At 34.8% G+C, this 20,627-nt stretch overlaps 1 protein-coding gene and 1 long non-coding RNA gene across 4 annotated transcripts in view; one reads left to right on the plus strand and one right to left on the minus strand.

Moving 5' to 3' along the window:
* Positions 1-17,557, minus strand: part of BRINP3 (BMP/retinoic acid inducible neural specific 3) — a 335,533-nt gene extending 317,976 nt beyond the window's left edge. Inside the window, exon 1 of one of the 2 annotated variants that reach the window (XM_006203645.3) lies at positions 17,126-17,557. The gene's annotated coding sequence lies outside the window, so the exon portion shown is untranslated. Of the gene's footprint in view, positions 1-9,726; positions 9,937-17,125 lie in introns of those variants that run through there. The other variant, XM_072948738.1, reaches the window with a different exon arrangement.
* Positions 10,157-17,562, plus strand: LOC140688781 (uncharacterized). 2 transcript variants are annotated; one of them, XR_012063602.1, is made up of 4 exons: positions 10,157-10,221; positions 14,393-14,574; positions 16,033-16,092; positions 17,328-17,562. It is a non-coding gene; the product is annotated as an uncharacterized lncRNA (long non-coding RNA). The 2 variants fall into 2 exon arrangements; XR_012063603.1 differs by having other exon boundaries at positions 10,159-10,221; positions 14,439-14,574.
* The last annotated feature ends 3,065 nt before the right edge of the window (positions 17,563-20,627 follow it).

A 20,627-nucleotide genomic window follows, 5' to 3' on the forward strand; every position in this document is an offset into this window, starting at 1 on the left:
AAAGATTTTGGATTAGGAGTTAGGAGATTCTGGATCTCTATTGATTATTTATATAAATGTAGCATTGTCCAATGATTCAGCTCATAACTTCCAACTCTGATGAAGAAAATAGATTTTTGTATGTATTGTTTTTCTGATGTGGGAACCATACCATCTACCTTAAAATAATATATTTCATTTTCATTCATAAACTAAGAATTATTGTAAAATGACATATTTCATTTTCATTCATAAACTAAGAATTATTATTATGTGTAATAGCATAGAATAATCCCCTTATGACAAGTAAATATTTCTTATTTGTGAAACACACATTTTTATTCTGCTGATCATATATATGCAAACTAGCATCACTTAATCATTGCTCCCAAAAGGTTATACTTTCTTATATAAAGTACCTAGGATCGTACCCAGCATGTGGTAAAGACATTAGGAGTGTTTCAATGCATAGTTCATACTTGTAGGAGATCATATAATTATATACCATAAAATTAAACCCAACTCTTCGTGGTCAAGCACTTGATTTCATAAGACACAGCACATCACAAAAGTAGGATACAAGTAGACTTAGATGGCACTGGAGGTCCTATTCTAAAAGTCCGTAATGTTTCAATATATAATTACCCAGGGCCACTACTTTTATTATTGTCTTTGCCAAATGTGTTGAAGATGTTTCACAGTCCTTATATTCCCTAATCTTAATATATACAAAGATTTTCTTCAATTATGTACAGAGGAAACTACCTAAAAATGTTAGTGGTAGGTTTTAATTCTGTTTCTGATATGGGTACATGTTTTTACTTCTCTTCAGAAATGAGTTTTTCTGAAAGAACAGTTTATTGGCACAAGGCAATAACAATCCTGCTCAAATTTAAATTAATTTGGGGGGGTCTATTGAAATAATTACATTTATAAGGTCTTTTTCAAGAGACGTAGAGTAACTCTGCTATGATACCCAACAGTTCTACTGAAGCCTTCTTTGAGAAATAACTTTGAAGAGTTACAAAGCAGGAAGAAAGTAGGTTAAAAATACATTAACATATTAGTGTGTTTAGGCTTCCAAAGATCTGAAGGATAAGTGGACATTAGGCTCGATATTCATGAACAAAAGAATCTTTATTAACCTAGGTCATCATAAAGGCAGGTAAACGAACATTTGACTCACCCATGTATATGAGTACTAATTTTAAAGTTATTACTGCATAGCCTTCATCACATGATAACTTTATGATACAGATTACCAGCGACAAAGGAATGAACAGAGTTCCTTTGAGGACATTTGGAGGTCACCACTGAAGTAAACAGCTAATCTTAGAGGTATATCTAGGAAAAGAAATCATGCAGTACAATGAAAGAGAGCAAAAAGTATTAAACTGACAAGGGAAGTCATCAGCTCTACTCTCTGGAGTGCAGGGATAGTGCAGAATGATCAGGAATTCACCATTCCTGAGTAAGTGCCTAAGAAAACAATGAGGGAAATAACAATGTCAATAAAACAACTTTTTCCGGAACACATAAGGGTGTATGTTATGAAAAATAAAAGAGATTAAAGATCAAAAAACAACAAAACAATAAAAACAAAACAAAAACTTGAGTTCATGTTGAAAAGTGGTGTTTCATTAAAACATGGTATCGATCAAGATTTTATTCTCGTAAAATAAAAGGAAGAAAAAATATTGGAGTATCGCACTATTTAAAAATATATATTTAGTACATGGCCTACTCTTATAACAGATTATTTCCTCACAAAATAAAACTCAGTGAGAACAATATCAACTCATGCAACATTATTACTTACAAATAGCCAGCGGCCTTGAAAATCTGTGCAGAAGAAAACCCACCAGAAGGATGTTACATATATACTAATATCATATATAATACATATAATATATAATAAATACACAAATTATGATGTATATATTTTCTAGTATGTAATTACTCTTCCTCACTAGCTCTCTATAATTCTATTCCAGGGTGGCAGTGAATTACTTTTATCTAAAATATCGACCTATCTTTTGTATTTGAAATTCATCAAACATTGAAATTTATAAAATATGTCTTATCATATTAAAACTGAATTTCTAGTATACCTGAAACTACAAAGATGAAAATAGGACTATGAATCACTGACACAGACTTACCATCTTTTAGACTGTCGGTCATATTATAGAGGCTCATCTTTTAGACCATATCTCATTGTCCAACGTCGAGATGGTATCTCAATGCTAATGATTCCTATTTGTTAAACAATTAGCATTGCATGCTCTATGATTTCTTCTTTCATGTCTGCATTTGGACTGACTTTTACTGCTAACATGTCTAAGATATTTTCTTAGGGAGTAAAATCCACTTGGGATCTTGCCTATGCAAAGAAGTTTCATAAATAACTGCATCAAAGATATTTTTTTCTTTATTTTTAGAAATAGAAAACCCACGGAAAAGCTAAGAGACTAGTACAGTGAACACACGTATCCTTCAGCTAGATTCACCAGTTGTTTATATTTTACCACATATTCTAGTCAGTCTCTCTCTGTCTCTCTCTCAACCCCTTATAAATTTTTTTGTATGGAACAAGGATCTAAGGAAAATTGACTGATTTGCCAAGGTCATACACACATTCTGCAAATTTCTCAACCTGAACAACTACTATTGCTCTATAAAATAATTCCTTAACATTCATAATCACAAATACTGACATTTGTAAGCATAAAAAGTTGAATTGTCAAAATAAAGTCTCCAATTCCCAAAGTGATTGTATTAATTTAAAAGCCACATTCTTCTAAATAATTGAATGTTGGGAGAAGGTATAGCTTAATGGTAGAGTACACGCCTAGCATGCATGAGGTCCACCATTTAAATAAATAAACCTAATTGCCTCCCCGTTTCAAAAAAACACAAATAATTGAATGTAATATATATAATTCTTTTAAGTATAAGTGTTAGAATCACTTTATTGTTACACGTTTAATTCTATAAAAAAGTACGTTAGTATATAATAGTCTCAAATTCTAGTAAAATATATAGCACATTATTATATGTATTACATCATACATGGTAATTATTTTATTATCTATTGAAATAAATGCTAGCTCTGAAGTAAATAACTGTTAAATATAACATTGTACAAGTAAATGAACAAGGGAAAAGTTAAAATATATTTTAACTGTAAATTTTCAGTAGTTTCTCCACCATTGTTCATTGTTTGTGTTCCTATTTAGTGTGGACAGCAAGCAGAAAAATCTTATCGATCATTTATAACGTGTGAAATACTCTGATATGTTTTGAGACAGAGGTAAACCACAGGTATCACTAAAAATGCTACTTCTGTCCTTAGAAACTTAGAATTAATTGAAGGAAGCCTATGTAAGGCAGGACACACTGCCTGTGGCAACCTCTGTTAGAAAAAAATACCTCTGTCAACTAAAACTCAACATCCTTCAGGTTTTTCTCTTGTTCCTTTTTCTTATAAATGATACTTCCATTCACTCAGATCTTTAAGCCCAAATCCTACCTTCCTCTACCTTCCAGTTCCCAAGGTCTGTGCATCCTGGAACCAAATCTATCACTTTCTTTCATATCCACTTTACCTGACCGGGTCATCTGCATCCCCCAAACCTACCACCATTGCCTCCTCTTTGAACGACTACACTAGCTTCGTCATTGGTCATCCCAACACCCATGTGGCTCTCTCCAATCTGTCCATTTAACTAGAGTTATCTCACTAAAGAGCTAAGTCTGAACATACAACACTTTTACCCCCACTTGTGTAACTGTACTTTTGACCTCTGGATAACATCCAAACTTTAAAAAATTCATAAAATTGTCTTCCCTTGCTTAACTCTTCATCTGCATCTTCCCCCTGCGTGTGTGCCGCCATCAGGATCAACCAAACATCAGCTACGCTTCAGACATAATGTTGTTACACAGATTTACCCCACTTTCCCCCCATCCTCAGGATCTTTGCTTCAGCAGTTTACTCTACTTGAACCACTGTTTCTACTTGGATCCCGTCACCTGCCCAACCTTAACCAGTGAACTTCAGTCAAGATTGTGACTTTCTCAGTGAAGCTTCTGCGACCCCTCCAGGCTGACTGGCCATCATTTATGATGCCATTACTTCATCTATGATAGCACATTTACACTGCGTATTTATTTGTATATTTTTGTCTCTGTACCTGCGTATCTCTCCTGACCCTAATTAGACTTGGTTTTAGAAGGACAATCATTGTTTCTATTTTAACAACTGAGTACAGTTTGCAGAATGCCTGAAATAAAGTTGCTTAATAAGTATTGTTTGAGTGAATGAATAAATGGTGATTAAGTACTAAACTGAGGTGTAATTAATGTGACATGGATGGCAAGATTAAGAAAACTTCTTCACCTTGGAAAATAAAAAAGAAAGGGCTCTGGAGGAGTTGTCATCTGAGCTACGCTTCAAGATGACAACGGCTTTGATACTTGAGAAAAGAGAGAAATGGAGTTCTGAGATCATGGTTTCTGTGTTCACACCATAATTAAATGGCATGTTCCAGTAATATAAAGCAAAGCATTCTTAATATTCAAAAATTGTTAGGAAGTATACAAAAGTGTCATTATTAATTATTAGCTTTAGGTAAAAACACAAGGCATTACCATGAGCACATATATAATTGTGAAAAACTAGGAATCTTTTCACTTATATTCTATTATTCATGGTTTCAAAAGATAGATCAAATGAATGAGAAACGCAAATCCTCTTCTCACGAAGTGTTATGTTACATAGTATTGTAACTGTTGAATTTAAAGAATAGTAATACAGAAAAAGCAGTTGACTAGCCTTCCCCTCCCCCTTTGGAAGGTCATATACTGGAAGGGATAACTTTAACTGAAGTCCCTCCAAACACCGTAGGGAAAGGGCAAAAAAAGACAGTGATGATGAAAATGGCATGCTACGGTTATTGTCCTCACAACAAAATTAACATTTATTGGGCTCTTTTGATAAACCTACCATTTTGCCACTATTTCCTTATTTTACCTCCGAGCTGCCAGTGTGGTGTATATCATTATCACCATTTGCTTATTTAGATGACTGAGGTTCCAGGTAAATAAACATGCAGGAGAGCAAGGGTTTAATGGCAGTTCTCTTGAAATCAAACTGAAAACCATGCTCTCCCTGTTAAAACACACTACAACCTAATTAGACCTAATTGTATATTGGAAGTTATTTATTAGGATTTCTATTGCCACTTGATAAAATGCTTTTGAACAAAATAAAATTTTAAAGTGGACAATATAAATAATAAAAATAGAAAGTAAAATTAAAATGGGAGAATTTTATCTCGGGCTATTATAAGCAAGTGATCTGAGTAACTACATATTATGAGTTTTCATAATACAGGTTTTCAAAGCATATCTGCTCCATATAATTTAATGTTTTCAATAAAGACAATAGTTTCATTAACGAAATGTGATTCAGTGTAATATTTTTTAAGACATGTACTATAAACTAAAAAAAATCAGAAAACTAATGTTTTCAGATTATGTGTTATTTATTGGGTTAAAAAGGATAATTATGGTCAGACTGATTAATTTACCTATCTCCTCTTCAGAGACATGGCAAGATTAATCCAACAGGCTTGATTACTCAATTTTATTATAATTTGCTTTATAGTATTACTAAAATAAAAAAAGCTATCCAACATACATAAAATAGAGTTGGTATCCCACAATGAGAGACATAGTATCATTTCAGGGGGATGAAATGACTTTAATATTTTGTTGAAAAACAATGATGAATTTTCATTTAAGGGCAGTTTTCTTACGTTCTCAAACATGCCAAATAATGCCAAGAAGGTGAGGATCATTTCTAACAAGTATTATTTTAGGGAACAATATAGTGTGAAAACTCAAGACTTGAGCTAAAATTATACATACATATTATATGTTACAGTAATATTTGGCAAGGAAGATTCCCCAGATGTAATAAAAACAATTTTAAAGGTAGAGCTTTTCAAGGGCAGCCGTTAAACTCAAGTAATTAAATTTGATGAACATATTCAAACCCGTATGGCTAACGTAATAATACATCATCTTCCTATACGCATTTATATATGGATTTTCATCTTTGAATGATCATAACCTATGTATAGTATATAGTCAAATTATATAAAAGAGTGAAAGTTGCAGTATTCAGTAATTTACATCATCGCTTTAGTAATGATGATTTACGGCTTTAGTTAAATTCTAGTTACAATCTATAATTTTAGACTTCAAATGACCTAAAATTGCTCTTACTTAATCTAGACATTGTTTATTTAAAGGTACTGAATTTTTAAATAGCCTAATGGAGTAGAATTTGGCATTTTATTACATAAAGATGTCAAGAGATCCATCAAGTTATAAAATCTTGCGTATGTTATGCAATATGTACCATATTCCATACATATAGGTAGGATTTTGCCACTCTCGTTCCTGTACTTCACCAGGAGTATAGAGAAGTGATTGCTTTATCTTCGTGCATTTGTTGAAATAGAGAGTTGCATGTAGAAACAGAAAGAAAGTCATTCTGACTTTTAGCTATGCCATTTACCACTGGGTCTATCTAAAAATTGAAACAAAAATTAAGTTTCTCTTTTCCTTATGAATTGATAATTCTTATACTTTTTCTTTAAAAAAAAAAAAAGTAAAGCAAATTTATAAAAAGCTGAAAAGTAGAGCTAATCCCTGAAGCAAAAAAATACCACTCAACTCCAGGCATCATGGAAACCTGAGGTTACCCACGCAGAAACTATAGAAAGAACAGAATGCACTTTTAATTTGAATCAGCAATTCTTTTTGAATTTTAAAGATACATGCTTGGGGGGGTTAATAACTATCTTAAATTCTTTTCAATGTGGTGGTTTGAAAATTATTAAAATAACTACAGACTGGATGGATTTCCAATCATTAGTCTTCTAAAATTTTACAATATACTACTATTAACCTCTTAAACACCTTTGTTCATATAACCAGATTATGAAGGATTTGCTGGCCTCTGTGCTTAACCCTGCCATGCACATAGTAAGATTTCAGAACATGCAATGAATTGAACTTTTTACTTTGTTTTTTGACTTTATGGAAGGCTTCATGATGTCTGCTTACACTAGCAAGAGACTGTCATTATACTAACATGTTAGTAATGCATTATTATTATCCTGTTTCACTTTCCCTATTCTTTAAAAAAAAAATGCGCTTCCAATTTTAAATCGTATTGTATAGGCTAAAACTGGCCTTAGAAGTGAATCTTTTTAGTCATTTAACTCTACTAAACCTGAATTCCAGAGGGCCCTTCTCACTATTTATTTTATTTAGCTGATCAGGCAATACAGCGCCTCTGAATTACAGCTTTAAGTGTTTTCCATCTTAATGAGGGTTAGTATTCCTCTGAGGAGTATATACAGGCAGAGGGAACTAATCTCCTGCTTGATGCTGTCAATACAATCTTGTCCCACCAATAAAGAGGAAGTTAAGTGCTACTACCTAAATGGTGGAACTGATTAGAAAAAAATGAAGAGGAAGTGAGTTCCATTTCTTAATTCTGTCCGGAACACAGGAGAAATTACTCTCAAAAGCCCAAAGTTCAAGAGTCACGTAGGCTTTCTTTACATCTTAAATACAAAATATTTCAGTGTTTACACATAAGTGATCATATAACAAAAAATCTTGGTAAGATTCAAGTTATACTTAATTTTAATTCATAAAGAGAGTGGTCAGAGACAAAAGAATAAAGTTCAAATGCAGGAGGTTTAGACTAGTATACTTAGATGACAAAGTCTAATTTTGAAGTAAAATAAGAAGAATGCTTCAGAAAACTATTCTAATTAATATTTTTGACCACCGAAGCAGAGAAACAGAAGACAGCCTAAAATAAAGATTAAAATAATCTATGTACGGGGATAGAGTGGAAATAATGTTAACACCAAGATTTAACAGAGTTACTATAACCAGCAGTATGATTCTAATTTTTCTAGCATGATCCAATAATAAAAAAGCATTCTAGTTTATTAGGGGAATAAAGTATTTCTTGTCAGGAAAAGAATTTTGTCCCATAAATACAAATTTAAAGGGAATCTGAGGAAATAGTCAATTTAAAATACATACTACATACAAATCCATGTAAGTACAAAGATAATAAACCTTTCACCCCAACTTCTATGGGCAATGTCCTCACAGTTTGGCAAAGCTTTAGAAATGCTTTTTTTGTTTGTTTGTTTGTTTGTTTTAATTTCTAATGATCCTGCGTTAAAGCTGAAAAGCAAGTAGCCTGTTGCTCAGCCAAAGCATTTATATGACTGTAAATAAAGGCTCAGTGGCATATTCTAAGAATAAGACATGATACTGGGGTACAGTTCAAAAATCTTGGAGTTTAGTAACCAAATGCACAATAAATCTCTTGATCTCTAATAGGACTAAAACACTGTCAGCCTAGAAGGTGAAATCAAGCTTTTTCATTAGAAGTTAGTAGGTGGAGAAACACAAACAGGAGTGTACCTTCTCAAGTCACATACAAAGAAAATAATACATTTAAAGAAGTTTAAAGGAAAGTTTAGTAAAATTATTTAAGTGTTTTTAAAAGATCCTGATTATTTAGACCACAGGAAAAACTTCTAAAATTTCATAATAATAATCTTCAGTTTCTTTTGATCTGTTTGTAATGATATGAAACTGTTCAAACTTTTCAAAGTAGGAGTGTGTGGTTATAAACACTGTCAGCTAATTCTGGTTACAGAGATCATACAATTTACAGGATAATAATTCCTGTAATAATGCAATAATTCCTGAAATTCCTGTAATGATATAATAATTAATTCCAGTATACACAACACATGGCAACAATTTGTGCTGTTTTATTCACTAAGACATCTGTAACACCAAAAAGACACCAGTAACACCAACAAAAGAACTTGGCACAGGGAAGACTCTCAATAAATACATGATAAAATAAGAAAACTAAATTCGTAAAGTGCACTCTTTTAATGTTAGTATGATTTTTATTCATTAATTTTAATTCCTAAAAATCAAAAGATATATAGCCCATAGGAAATGTTTCCATGTAAAAAAAAAAAAAAAAAAACTAACATTGAAACAAATACCAAACAGAAACCACACAATCAGATGTCAACGAAATCATCACCCTGAGAATTATTATGACTTTATTTGTGGAACTATACTGATTCCTCCTTTTCTCTTTAATAGTTATCCTTAATACTCTACGTAGAAAATACATTCTTTACTGACCCATCTCTATACTGAGGAATTGGACAACCCTCTTCTTCTCTTAAAGAGAATTCTATTTACACTATCCAAATTGGCCTTGTGTAAAAATAAAATGAGTGGCCAAGCATTAAATTTGCCTGAGTGGATTAATTACAACAAAGCGTACTTCAAATAGCCAAAAAAATTAGCCTCTTAAGTGCAATTGTTATGTCTTTTCATTGTTATATTCCCAAGATTTAAAACCAGTACACACCACTGATCAGACATCCAATAAATATTTTGTAAAAAAAGACCAAACGTTACAAAAAGACATGATCTACAGCAAGCAAACCAATCAAGCAGCAAGTAGTTATTTCTTTATCTGCCGTTCTCCAAAGCCTTCTGAACCACCATCTAATAAAGCACATTAGAACTTGGGGTGTTTCTAACTAAAGAATGCATCCTTAGCAATGGACTCTTGCAATGCTTGACATATTTTCCCATGGTACTTACCCTTCCAATGCCTGGTCTAGGCAATACAGTCAAGCTTGGCTAACTAAGCTTTTTTCTAACAATAAACACCTGCTCTCCCCATTATTTCCCAACATAGAATTTTGAAAACATTTGGTATTGTCAAGGACCACTCTTGTCGATTCAGTACTTTTAACTTCTAAAATAGCTCAAACTATCTCCAAACTCAGGGAGAGATAAAGAACTTAAGAAACTAAATTTCAAAAGAAAAATAGTAAACCTATTTTAAAAAATAATCTATATTCCTCAAGAGAGTTTTCACATGAAACAAGCCAGCCAGGGGTACGATAACAGCTCAGCAGTAGAGCGCGTGCTTAGAATGTACGAGGCTCTGGGTTCCATTCTCAGAACCTCCATTAACAAAGAAAAAGAAACAGCCAGATTTTGAAGGATATTGTAAGAATGCATAAATTGGACATCTGTATAAAGACTGTTGAATATGAGCTAATAACCCAGCATATCATGGACACACTAATGGTAATTTTTAAAATGTTGTCTGAACTGGTCAGGTAATACCTTCTAAGTAATAATCATAGAAATCAATATTGCAGGACTTATCAGGGACCAAAATTTGGTAGTACATAAATTTTTAATGAACAGCTAATAATTCTCCAGTTTCAAATCCTGAGCAAATAAATTATCTTCAGCTTAGATCTTTGCAAATCTATCTGTAAAAGACAGTAAGCAGGTCAAATTGTTCTCCCTTTTGTGATGAAAGAATCATGTGAAGTTAAACTTGTGTTTACCTTTGCTAAGTTAATATTATTGATGAGAAAGAAATATTTTTAATAGTTCATCACAGCAGTTTATATCAGAGTTGCTGTTTCGTACTATAAATCAGAATTCATTTCCTTAAATAGAAGCTGTTAAGGATAGATTTAAAAAGTTATCATAACATGAGTGATCTTTCACATTCATTCTGCCCTATCATCGTATGATTGTAATTTCTTGTGTCTTTTTCATTGGCTATACAAGAGATGTGTTTAAAAAATAAAAGTCCACATTTCAAGGGTAGATGGAAGATATAAAGTAAAATCTATTAGAATTCACTCTAAGAAGAAACGTGAATGCTCGAAGTCATTTTTTTCCAGTTTTGTCACTGTTCAAACATACTGTTACCTTTTAGCAAAAATATAAAGATAGTTATAATTTAAAATGTCAACAATCTGTCCTTGATCTAAAAGCTCTCAAGTAAGGGGAGAAGTACTGCAAAATGTGTGTGTGTGTGTTGGGGAGAAGGAGGGATGGAAATCTATAAGCTATGTCTCCACTCAAAGGTGAGAAGACGCTTAAAACTGGTACTTTGAGTCAAAAAAGAAACTTCAAGAATAATTTTAAGACATGTAGAGTGTTTCTTAAATTGCTCAGAACTGCTTTTTTCTTAGCTATGAATTTTAAGTTTCAATTCACAGAGAAGACTGGGTGCATTCCTCTGAGGACATATTTTAAAAAATGAAAGTGCTGTTTTCGCGTGACCGTGAAACTTCCAGTAAGTAGGGAAGAATTTATCTTACAAATCCAAAAAATTCACGTTCCATCATAATTGCTTACTCAAGACAGGTTTGGGGGGTATTTTATTTTATTTTTTGACTTTTTTGGAGGGGAAGTAATTAGTTTTATTTATTTATTATTAATAAAGGCACTGGAGATTGAACCCAGGACCGTGTGCACACTAAGCACACACTCTACCACTGAGGTCTACCCTTCCCCCTCAAGACACGTTTTGAATTAAAATTAACAAGTTGCTTAAAAACGTCATTGGAGTGAAATTAGTAATAAGGAATAGAAAATATAGAAACTATACTTTCTAGTTATTGCTGTTGCTAATTCATGATTGGCTACTCATTTTTATTCTAAATTATTCAATTTTGGAAACTTTAATCTTCTTCCACATTGTTCCACAGTGTAATCCTGAAAATACTACTTACCACGTTTATAGAATGTACTGAAATTTTGTATATTGGTGACAAGCCTGAATGAATAATCAGACATTCTATTACTGTAAATTCGATTAAAGCCATTCAATTTAACTGTTTTGAGTAAGGTGGACTTGGTGTGTATATATATATATATATAACACCCAACATATAATATATATTATAATATATATAATATAATATGCTGGGTGTTATATAAGAAAATGTTGAGACAAGTATGGTTGAATCACCTTAAGGGAGCATTTTTTACAACTTTCATATTTTATTCAACTTTTGATGATTTTCTTCTAAGTATTTAGATTTTGTTCCTTACTATGTTTAAGAGACGTTTACTTCTGGAAAAGACTGTTCTACCATCTCTGTATATATATTTGCAGGGATGATTTTTCAAACCATCAGAAATGTTACCACACAAAAGACAGGAAGGCCACTTAAATATATTGTCTACTCCAGGAACTTCCTGATTGAATTAACATTTGTTCTATATTTACTTTAGCTACAACAGGAGGCGCTTCTCCACATAGTATTAAATTGCATATCTGAAAGCAGTTACAAATACTTGCATCTTTAAAATGTATGCATATCAAAGATATTACAAATTACAAAAACAGAAGATAGGCAACCTGTGTAAACATATGTGATTTGTTTTATGATACATTAGCGAACTCCTGCAACATTTACGCCTTGATTTGATTTAATCACGTTCCCAAACTGGCTTCTATTTGTGGAGATCATCTGAAATGTTTCAAAGATTACATTTTTCAGTTGTGAGGGTGAGTGTTTAATGAATCTATTAAGTAGCAGTGTGTGTATGTACAGCCACTGTTTGACATTGAAAATCTAAAATGCATGCTTCCTTAATTCTGGTCTTCCCAAGGCTAGATTATTTTTTAATAGTACAATATTCTAGAGATAGCTTTTAAAATTAACAAAATGCAAGACTCCAGAAAAGTTAATAAAAAACAGCTCAATCCTGATGAGGTTGGCTGATCTTCACAGAAATCAGGAAGAATAAGTCTATCTATAAGTATTCTTTCACTATAAATCTATAATGGAATTTAAATGAAACACACCATTATGAGACTATAATTCTTGCAGAGCAGAGAGCTCCCATACGTTTGAGTGTAATGTTAACGTATTTATTAATTTAATCAATAAATGTGTATTTTATAGATTTAATTTGCTGGAACTATAACATGGTAGCTTCTTTATTAGCTATTAAAAGATATTTGTCATGCCTTGGGTGCTTTTAAAGGCATCCACACCTGAGTAAATTAGGGTTTAGACATTAATATAAATGCTCCTAAAAAATAATTATAAGTAAAAATAGGTTACACTGAGGATAAATACTGTTCTTAACTCTAAGCTGAAAAAATAAAAATTTTGAGAAATCATTATGTGTAAGAAATAACAATGAATATAAAAAAATAAGAATCTATAAGACTTCCCAACTTATTAGACTGCATGTCATTTTTTCAGATCTGAATTGATGCTTTCTTAGTTAAAAATAAACATTTAAAATAAAACAGAAACACACTCATAGACATAGAATACACATTTATGATTGCCGGGGGGAGGGGGCTGGGAAGGGACAGACTGGGAGTTCAAAACCTGTAGATACTGACAGGTATATATAGAATAGATAAACAGGTTTATACTGTATAGCACAGGGAAATACATACAAGATCTTGTGGGAGCTCACGATGAAAAAGAATGTGACGATGAATAATGGATGTTCATGTATAACTGAAAAATTGTGCACAACACTGGAAATTGACACAACATTGTAAACTGACTATAACTCTATAAAATAAAATAAACATTTTAAAAAATTAAAACAACTATTTATGTCAAGATAAAATACCTACTACTCCAATCAGCTCATTAAAAGTGTATTAGTTATATCTTTCAATCTTAAGGGAAAAGAAATTGGTTAGAGAATTATAATTGTGTTTATATCAATTAAGAGTGTCTACTAGTTATTCATGATTTGTTGCTTTGAACACGAAATTGAGAAATATCCGAGAACTGTTTGCATGAATACTTTATTTCCAACATTAAGTATAGAAGAGCTAATTCACAGCTTATGAAATAATTATCTATGGAGACTTTGTAAGTAGATAGGTCTGCAAATAAGTAATTGGATATAAATATTCCTAATAACCCATCAAATATGCCTTGAAATGATAGTGATAAAAGCCTTAAAACATTATTGATGAGGATATTTGATGACCAGTATAAAATGATTAGAGCGGCCATTTGATATCATTAAAAAAAAAAAGCTGGGCCAGAACTTTCAGATTTATTTTCAGTAGAAAGGCCATTAGTGTTTATGATTAAATTTCACCTTCAGAGAATCTTTTATTACTCTTTCATAGAATAGAATAAACATCTTTACACTATCCCCTTCTTTTGAGAACCAAGATCATCCATTAGCAATCAATGATATTAAACACATTTTTTTTTCCTTGTGGTCTCCTTTAGAACTCATAGATTGTAAATATTAGAGTCATAAAACCATACAGCAGTGCTTGGAGAAAGTGGTCAGAGTTACACTACTAAACGTCTAAATGAAATTACCCAAGTAGTTGCTAAATTAAAACACTAACAATGCTAGATGTTACCTAATTAATTCTGGTAAGCTCAATATGAGTTGACAAATGTTAGAAATTGCAAGTCTTGACTTTTCTCAAATTTTCTCATTATGAAAGGTATTACATGAGAATGTGTTGATCTTCTTTTCAATTAAACTGACAGAGATCAGCCAGTTAATAATATAAATCTGTGAAGAAATCACTTTCACTAAACGACACCGCGAAGTCAATCAAGAACAACTATTTTCGTAAAAGTAACTAATCTCCCAGAACTTCATGAATGCCAAGGTAAACATAAGGTAAATAAGAACTAATTTGCCTTAAGCAGTGTACTCTCAGATTGTTTTCAACTACAAAATATCAAAACAAAAGAAATATTACATAAACTTATTAGACACCATAACAACATAGACCAAAAGTATTTGATGCTAAAATAGAAAAAAAAAAAAAAGGAGAGTCAACGTTACTTCTTTCATGGAAAGAAAATTTTATCCAGAAAACAAACCAACAACAACAGAAATCAAACGTAAATGGTATCTTTCTCAAAATATATTTTGTTTTCATAACGTTTGTGTTTTTAAAGCATCCTCATCTCTTACGTCCTTTTTTTTCTATGACAACACCATGAAGAGATGTGGTTTTCAACCACATGAGAGATGAGGACAATAAAAGGTAGACAAGAAACTGACTAGGACCACATTAGTGAGGTAGAACTGGAACTGAAACTGAGGAAGGAATTCCAGATCCCTCTCTCCCTACTTTTCACAATAATCCACAACTAGGAGGTAAAGAGAAAAATACTGAGACTCTCAGAAGAGTGCCTCATTAATCATAAGTAATAATCATAACATGCAAATACCCTTGGGATATTTTTAATAAAAGATGACCTTGTGCTAAACTTGCCAAAGATTAGTGTTACATTTCTCTTTGTGTCTGAACTTTGAACTTCTAATACTAATACCAGTTTTCTAAATTTTTAAAATTTTAGGCACTTACCCTAGTCACTATGCTTATTTTGGAGATAATATGAAAAAAATCAAAATAACAGGTAATAGAGGAAACTGAAGCACAGGCTGATAACAAAGCATCAAAGTTTTGAAGTCCTATCAGTTGAGTTCTTTGCACTTGAAGAGAGAAACACACAAAGGCACTATTCTGAAAAGAAATTCCATTTTTATTGAAAGAACACACAAATCTAGGAGTAAGGCTAATTTCATATATGCCTGTGTGTATATAATACCCATACACACACACACCCTTAGAGTCTCAATGATTTCTTCTTACTTAGATTAGATTTACTTAACCATAATATACCAATCATTTTGCATGAAGAAAATCAAGATGGACTGTATTTTATAAAAATGTACATTTCCATGATAATGTTGAGTTTACCAAAAGAAAATCCCCCATGAGAAGCTAGAATCACATATTATCGGATTAAATGATACATGAAATCAATCATACATGGCATCATATCTATTTCATCTGAAAACATTATCAAAGCAATGTCATTTAAAATAAATACCTTCTCCACTCACCCCAAAATGGACATACATATGTAATATAATATACAATAATATCATGTGCACTGCAATAGAACTCCAGAGAGCAAAATGCAAAAGAATTGAGGAACTGGATTCATTGGCGAATTATTCTCCAGTGGAGTAAAAACTACCTCTTGCATCAAACTAAGGAAAGCACTGTAACTTTGCAATTTTATGACCCAAAGTTGCAGTTATCTTTCCTCTTCCTTCAAGATGTTACAAGTGAGCCTTACAAGCAGAAGAATGATTGATCAGGGATCCACATCAATAAATGTAAGTACTAAAAATATTTCTTGTTTTAAAGAATACAATTTCTTAGAGAAGAGAAACTGTTAGAAATAAATGGAACTGTTTTAAGACCATATCTTACTAATATTTTTTGCTTCACTGTGGGGACTCCAGACTCCTCCAACTTGTAAGCAAAACCTAACAATATCAATAATAATAACAAACAATTTGAATAACAAAACAATTTAAAATAATAAAATTGTTTTGTTATTTTAATTGCTTCTGAGGTGGTTGAATGTTAAATCTGATAGTGGAAGAAATCTGTTGGCTGGCAACAGTATACATCTACAAAACTTGGAATTTTTAAAAGCTTTACTTATGGGAGCTTTTCCATAATTTTAAGAATTTGTTTACATTTTATTTTTCCGTTTCCAACTAGTTTCCTAAGCCCAAAGATTTCTCTGCTGGGGTCATAAATAACATTGCCTTAAGGCAAGGTCTTTTCTCATCCTATCTGACAACCCAAGCCACCTCCACCCCATGGATTTTTTTTCTTTTTCTTTTTCTTTTTTTCTTTTTTTTTTTTTTTTTGGAAATTGAGAAAATAACATGAAAATTCCCACAAAACATTCCTCTCAAGAAGTCAGAATTAAATTGCTAACTGAAGATGCTCTGAACGAGTTCTCCAATTGTCCTTAATATAGGCAGGTCTGTGACCTTAAGAATAAGCAATGTTTTAAGGCATTTCTGCAACAACTATGTTACACACTTCATCAGGGTTGCCCATCCTTACCTCTGACTTCTACCTTCCCCTATTTCTGCCTCTCACCTTGGCCCAGTTTATGATTTTTCTAACACCGTTAAACAGTTAAATAAATGTACCTTGAACATTTAAATAAATGCATGTTAATGGATTTAAATAGTTCATGAATACGAATATTAAGAAGTTATTATGCATCATAGCAGACCCATTTGAAAATACACATATTCCAGTCCGTGAAACAGGGATAAGTTATCATAGGAGAGGTCAAACACAGGTTATACTATTATCAATAAAATAGAGACATTCAGTCCTTACCTGTTTAACTGCATGATGCCAAATCTTAACAGCACGCAAAAGAAACAGTCCCCCAAATCGGAATCATCTGTCTTCCAAGCCGCTGTGACAGTTTTATACCCCGGTGCTTTCTTCTTTGCTTACATATATTTGACTGGCTAGACTATTTCAAAGCAACAGTAGGGTTATTTTGCAACCCCTGTCCCCTCTTTCTCTTTTCGAGCCCCGGGTTAGCATCTCACACAGCTGGAAACATGCTTCTTCTCTTCGGAGGCTGAAGCTCCCCAGCGTTTCCTAGCCGGATGCCCATTAGAAGGAGGTCCCTGCTCTAAACGGCTGATCACGTTCCTGACCTGGTGCAAAGTAGAACGTTCTCCGGTTCAACTCTTGGGGACTAGGAGAACAGCCATCAGAGACTTAAAGTCTCTGCCACTGCTTGGCTGCAGAACCAGCGGTAACCGGCGGCCAAGAAGCACCACCCCCTCTCGGGTGGACGCGGGAGGAGAGCGCTCCCAGCTCTAGACCCTCCTACCTCCCACCCACCCACCCACCTCTGGAAAAGGGCGACGGAGAAATAAAAGCCTAACTTGCAAGGGGGTAGAATAGAAGCTGCACGGCTCCTAGCCACCTTGCAGTCCAACCTCTGGCTCCAAGTTGATATCCAACTCTTTCTTTCCCCCACCCACCACCCTCCTGATGCCTGCCAGCTGGGGAAGGAAGAGAGGGTGTGACGGTCAGCAGTACTTTAACACGGAGCCTGAGAAGTCAGTTAGCTATTCGCAACCCAACTGAGACGCATGAATACCGCGATTAGATTTTTATAAAGCAGGCATGCCGGAGAGCCGTCATTTCTGAGTCGTAGGTACAGCTCATTTAAAAAATAGTAATAAATAAATGCAAATGCAGACGGGTGTTCATCAGGGATTGCAGAGCTTCCAAATCTGGCCTCTCGCACAGAAAAGGGGTTTTGCTCAAGTTCGGCGGGGGAAGGCTGGACATAGAGCGTCAAGCAAGGGTGAAGCCCCCTGGCGCGCCCCACGCTCCGGGGCTGCAAATGCCCACCCCGGGCGCACGGGCGCACGTTCGCTGCAGGGGCCGCGTGCGGAGCCTGCGCCGCGGGGCGCGGGCAGGGGGCACGGTCCCTCCCGGGGCGGGTCATTCCCACTCCCGGCGCCAAGCCCAGGGCCATCCGGTCAACCGGAGACCTTGTCCTCCGCGCTCCCTGCACCCAGGTAGCTTAGGCGTTGCCACGAGCTGCGGAGAAACCTCCAGGCAGGGTCGCCTGTTGATAGCCGTCTGCTTAACGCCTCCCAGGAGCACATCTCCCCTCCACAAACTTGAGTTTCAGGTTGTAACAGAGAAAAACGCACTCACCTACATACCGTTCGTCTGTGCCTTCCCGGAGTAGACTAGGTTGAGAAGGAAAGATCTGGCTGCACCGAAAGTTGGGGTTTTTCCCACCCCCCACTTCCCCCCCTCCACTCCTGCGCAACGGCAGCAGTCGTCCAGAGGGGATGTTTGAATTGGGGAATTATGCTGAGCCCTCGTTTCTTCAGCTGAAGTCTCGGGGGCTGATGGCACTTGCCAGGCAGGACGACCAGACTGGGAAGGAGACCAGGTGGAAACTAGTGACGGGTGAGGGGCACCGAGGGGCGCGGACCGCGGGCAGCCCTGCTCTCCCGCGGGGAGCCCGGGGGAAAACCCTTGAAGCCCGACACTGGGGGATGGGGTGACGTTGCAGCTGGAGTACTTTTCTTTCTGGAAGCGAAAAGGGCTTTTGAATTTAAAAAAGCATGACTTAGGTGGACGAGTCAGCCACCGATGACGACAGAAATAGTTCTTTACGCGAATTAAAAAAAAAAAAAAGGAAAGAAAGAAAAGCTTGAACAATATAGGTTTTTCACTTCCATCCATCCCAATAACCAGAAATACAGAAACCAGCAACTTGTTCTTATGGGGAGGGGTGGGGGAAGGTTCATAGAGAAAAACTCCAGACCTCAGTACTTAGAGATTACGGATACATTTGGGTTGGCATTTACTAAATACTGTGTCCTTGTCAATGTGTGAAGTAAAAGCTACGATTTAAATGTTTCTCAATATACCTATACTTAACGGGGGAGTGATAATCATAACTGTCAGTTAAGCCCAGAAAAATATTCATAAAAGCCAAAAACACTGACGTATTAACATACTTGTTAAAATTGAGTGTGGGGGTTGAACAAGTGTGAAGAGTGAGGCAATTACATTTTTCATATAGTCTGTCCCTGAATTTCAATTATTAGTACCAAGATAATGAGTGCTTTCTTCTGATAGCTCTCTTCCTCTGAAATGGGTACTCCATGTCCAATTAACTGTTCACCAGCTCAATTCACAATCCAAAACATACTCCCAAATGTGATGCCTGAATTTAAGTACAACACCCAAAATAATGTGTCCATGTGTGATTTGGGATATTGTAAAAATAAAAAATAAATTAAAAAATGGTGCACTCAAAACTCACACACCTCCTCTTACCATACGGTGGCTTAGTGCCTAGTATCCTGCTAAACCCATAAAAATACACTTTACAAAAGTCCTCCCTCAGCCATGTAATTGCTTGCAATAAACAAATACTGACCTGAACAACCTTCTGAAGATCAGAGACAAGTGAACTTTCTCAGACCCTGCAATTGTCAGAAGGACTCTTTTAAGCTCACTCTTAGATAAACATATAAAATTTGACCTTTCAAATGGCACAAGAATGTGTGCCAAGAAGCATTATTGGAAGGGGGGGTTAATATCTCCTATACCCTGAAATACAAATAAGGGCAGAAATAAATAAAGGATGTAAAAGGTGATGGGGTAATTCATTACATGGGCTATGTCTTAGGAGCACAATTGCAAATAACATTGATTAATAAACACGGCTGCATAGAGCTATGAGTTCTGAAAGTGACAAAAAATGTAAGGAATGACACATTTTTAAACAAACAAGGCTTATTAGAAATAACACTAGCAATAAGTTTCTAAAACATATAAAGAGAATAACTCACCAGAGGAAATTTCAGGAAGCGAGGTGACTGTGAGAAAAATACATCCAGGATTCAAACAGATAGTCCATGATCTTCCAAATCAAGGTACAGTGATGAGCTGCAGGGTGGTGGAACTTTGAAATAATCAGCAGTTCCTGGTGGCATGTAACCAAGGAAAACCGGTTACATGGAGAACCACGAACCCCCAAAGAAGGGAAGCAAAATTAAAAGAGGTGCTTTTCATTTGGGGAGGGGCGGGGTGAGGGGGTGCTTATTTGTGGCGATCCTTAGGCAGACAAAGTGAAAATTTACGGACGGCACAGCCCCATACAGCAGGGAAAAATAGAAGCTGGGTAACCCCAGAGACCAGGAGGTGGAGTACAGATAAATCTGCAAAGAGAAGTAAAAGGATGTGTTGAAGACAGCGAGATAAAGAGAGAACTAGTGAGCAAGGCTGTAGTCATCCTGATAGATAGAGCAGCGAGAGTGATTTAGGCTGCTGGGAAGGATCC

Source organism: Vicugna pacos, chromosome 23, assembly GCF_048564905.1.
Source record: "Vicugna pacos chromosome 23, VicPac4, whole genome shotgun sequence".
Taxonomy (NCBI): domain Eukaryota; kingdom Metazoa; phylum Chordata; class Mammalia; order Artiodactyla; family Camelidae; genus Vicugna; species Vicugna pacos.